Source organism: Cyanistes caeruleus, chromosome Z (assembly GCF_971803275.1).
Source record: "Cyanistes caeruleus chromosome Z, bCyaCae1.hap1.1, whole genome shotgun sequence".
Classification (NCBI taxonomy): domain Eukaryota; kingdom Metazoa; phylum Chordata; class Aves; order Passeriformes; family Paridae; genus Cyanistes; species Cyanistes caeruleus.
Genome location: NC_141732.1, coordinates 27,964,692 through 27,968,387, shown reverse-complemented (window position 1 = coordinate 27,968,387; position 3,696 = coordinate 27,964,692). Strand labels below are relative to the sequence as shown.

At 43.4% G+C, this 3,696-nt stretch overlaps 1 long non-coding RNA gene across 2 annotated transcripts; it reads left to right on the top strand.

Moving 5' to 3' along the window:
• Window positions 1-705: 705 nt before the first annotated feature.
• Window positions 706-3,300, top strand: LOC111941298 (uncharacterized). 2 transcript variants are annotated; one of them, XR_002869945.2, is made up of 4 exons: window positions 706-722; window positions 1,223-1,306; window positions 2,019-2,182; window positions 2,647-3,300. It is a non-coding gene; the product is annotated as an uncharacterized LOC111941298 (long non-coding RNA). The 2 variants fall into 2 exon arrangements; XR_015280619.1 differs by lacking the exon at window positions 2,019-2,182.
• Window positions 3,301-3,696: the final 396 nt, after the last annotated feature.

Below are 3,696 nucleotides of genomic sequence, written 5' to 3'. Positions count from 1 at the left end.
TTTTTTTCTGAAAGTTTAGAGCACTTAGCCCCCACCTGCAGAGTTAGTTCAAGTGTGTGGTCAGAGCTGTTCATTAGCTGAGGTTAGACACACAGCTAGATTAAACAGATTTTTTTTTACTGGAAATGCCTTTGATGCTGACCTGTTCACCTCTGCAACACTGTAATACATTTTCATTTAGCAGAGTCTGCATCACGCCTGGTAAGTCTGGCTAAGGTAGATGACATTTGGGTCTCAGACACTTCAACTAACAGAAAAACTCCCAGAAAAAACATATTTGTCTTTTCAATTTACTTCTGTACAACATACTCCATATAACTCAACTCCAACATGATGGCCACCACTTCTATTTCACCTATGCCCTGTTTTTAAGAACCTGCTCAGTGTCACCACTTCAGCACCGCCTGAGCAAATGTGCAAACACATTAATCCTCCTGACTGCATTTCTAGCTAAGCTGTACTTTCACAATTAGTTATGATCCCTTGTGCCTTGAGAATTAACCCTTCTCATCTTATTTTCATAGTTTCAAGCCACTTTCCCAGGTAAGCAATTATAAACATAGATGTTTATATATTCCATTAAAGAAATGTGTTTTGATGGATGTTTCTCAAGGCCAGTGTGGTTGGGAAGGTAGTACCCTGACTATCCAATCCCTGGTTGTTGTTGAGAATCTATAAATATTGAAATGACAGAATAAATCGCTCATCTCATCCAGAAGCAGGTAAAGCCATAGGACATTCTTGACCCTAGCAGATCATCAGGAGGAAATGTTGGTTATTTGTTCTACCAGATGGTGGAATCCAGTCTCTCTCTCTTCTCAAATACCAAAAAGAAGCAAGTAATAATGAAACGGGACATCAAAGGCCCTTTCCTCCAAGCTCTTTCGGGACACAAAGGCTCATTCTGTCAGATTTGGTCTCCTAGGTGCGCTGATGCTTCCAGAACACATGGTGCTGGGAAAACTGGAGTCAATGGGGGAAAGAAAAACTGTGCTACATGGATTTGTTGTTGATCTGTGCATCACATATCTTCCCACACAGCATCATACACTGTATATTACATTGCACAAGGCCTCTTTTACGCCCTATTTATTTCATTTTACACCCTACTCAATTTACTCCATCATTTTGCTTCCTAGGTGACTCCAGAACTCTCCAATTGTTCTCCAGTGCACCCTACAGGATGGCCATTTTAGATTCCTTCTTCTTCTCTTCCCAACAGGTTCAGAGCAAGACTGTGGCACAGTGTGTGGAGTACTACTACACCTGGAAGAAAGAACATAAACTTGCCAAAAGTCTTGCTCAGGTGAGTGGGAAGAAAATCAAGACAAGGCCGGAGGGTGGAGAAACTGGGAGAAGGGGACAAAACCTGCTGGCAAGCCTGGGAGGCACCGCTCTGCCAGGATCACATTGTCCCGTACACTGGAAAGGCGCAGCAGATGCTGCCCAGGCCTTGATCATCAAACATCAAAACATCAAAACATCAGTAATCCTGGCTGCGCTCGTGGAGATTCTGCAGATGTTCAGTGACCTTTTGTAGCATCCCAGTGTACTCCCCAAAAAGGAGCTGCCCGTGCTGTGGCTCTGCTGAAACTTTCCTTACTGACAAACCAGAATTTGCTTCACAGACACTGAGAGAGAGAGAGAGAGAGATTAGTGTGGGCAGTAGAAACTGGGTAACCATGTGTCTTTAGGAATTTGGCTGAATTTAAAAGTCATTCCCTAGACAGGGAGGAAAAGTAGGGGTAAACAGATGCTGGGCAGAGAGGTCCAATTAAGAAAAGGAGAACTATAGATACCCACATATGGATCCCACCCCTTCAGGCAGTAGAAAGGAGGCGTTTTTTCCTCCAAGTGCTGTGTTTGCATTCCGCTGCAGCCCGCCCCCCAATCCAGCTGTTTTCAGCTCTTTAGGCTTGGGAGGAATTTGCTTAGGCCAATAGATTCTGGCGCTGGACGCTCTGATTTCCAGCTTGGTGAGAGGAAGGAAAAATTGATCAGGATTCTTGGATTTCCAGACTGTGAGCGAACCAAAGAGGAGCCAAAGCCCTCCCAGAAAGGAGAACGGGAAGACAGGGAAGAGAAGCCGCAAGAGGGCCCGCAACGCGGAGTGTCCCTGCTGCCAAGCGCCCCAGCCACCCCATTCGGCGGGAGGCCCCTTTCCCTGCGGCCAGTGCAAACGGTGCGCAAGTTCTACCTCTTTCTGCTCAAAGCCTGCGCCTTTGGACTGAAACAGGCTGACCGTGTTCAAAGGCACCACAGGGGAAGCTGAGGGCACTCGCAGGACCGCCTCTCACCGCCGTGCAAAGCCTTACAAGCCACTTGCACCCCAAAGAGCTTAGCTAAAGCCCAGCATTCCCAGGGAAACCTTGCCCTGCCCCACCAAGACACAATTCGTACACAAGTAGGAATAGGTAGACCAAAGCTTGCTTTGATGGTGCTGATCAAATCCAAAAGAAGATGAAGCGAGAGGAGGAAGACATTTGAAGGAACTGCAACAAGAAAGATCAGATTTATGCTTCTGATCAATTTACAGAGGTGCCACAGCCAGAAAAGACAGAAATTCACGGAGAAATGGAAATCTTGGAGCTCGCTTTAATGGTGTGCATTGAATTAACAATGGCTGCTTTGTTTCCTGTCTTCCAGGGTGTTTGAAACCGTGCAGGAAAGGAACGCACATAGGAGAAGACATCGTGCACGGAAGGAAGCAGGGCCTCTCCCCAAGAAGAAAAAAACAAATTAAGCCTGCCACTTATCTGGGGCTAACAGAAATTATCTGTCAGATGGTCTAGATAGAAATAAGTTTTTTAAGTTTTTTAAGATTTTTAAGTTTTTAGGATTATTCATTCTTCTGTTTAGTTGACTAGATAGACATTTCTCCATTTGTTACTTAAGATTCATTAGCGTTCTTAAAGATTTATTAGGATTATTATTATGATTAGATTATTAGATTATTAGGTTATTAGCTTCTTAGATTATTATTGTTAGATTATTAGATTCGATTACTAGCGACATTTCTCAATTTGTTAGTTGAGATTCATTAGCTTTCTTAAAGATTTATTAGGATTATTAGATTATTATGATGATTAGATTATTTGATTATTAGATTATTAGGTTAGTAGGTTATTATATTGTTATTATTTGATTATTAGATTTGATTATTAGCTTATTAGATTATTATTGTTCGATTCTTATCAGTCAATGTAAGAGCTTTGGTGTTGTTCGTTAAGCTCCATCTTTTGTTCTCTTGTTTTCATGAAGACAAAAGCTGTCTTTCTCATTAAAGCAAAGTTTGTTCCATTTTGTCTTTTTGTCTGTCTGAAATCACTCCAGCAATGTCTGTTCCATTTGTTTGGTGTTGCAAACACGCTATTGGCCCTGAGAAGGATCTGGGCACGTGCATCCTCCCACAGGCCCAGCCCCTTCCCCAGCTGGCAGGACTTCCAAAGGTGTGTCCCCATGGTGCCAGTGAAATCATGGTGGGCTTTCATCCTTGGATTCCTAAAAACCTCAGCTTGCAGTGAAAAGGGAGGCTTTGTTTAATTCAATGAATTGCATCTATGTGAGTGGGCTTGTCTCATTATACTTGGAGGGATAAAAGCCGGGGGTTTGAGTACTTTTGGTCACCAAGCAACACAGCTTTGTTCCATTGTGCTGGACAGATGGACTTGGCCACCTTCAAGGACTTTTCCAGCC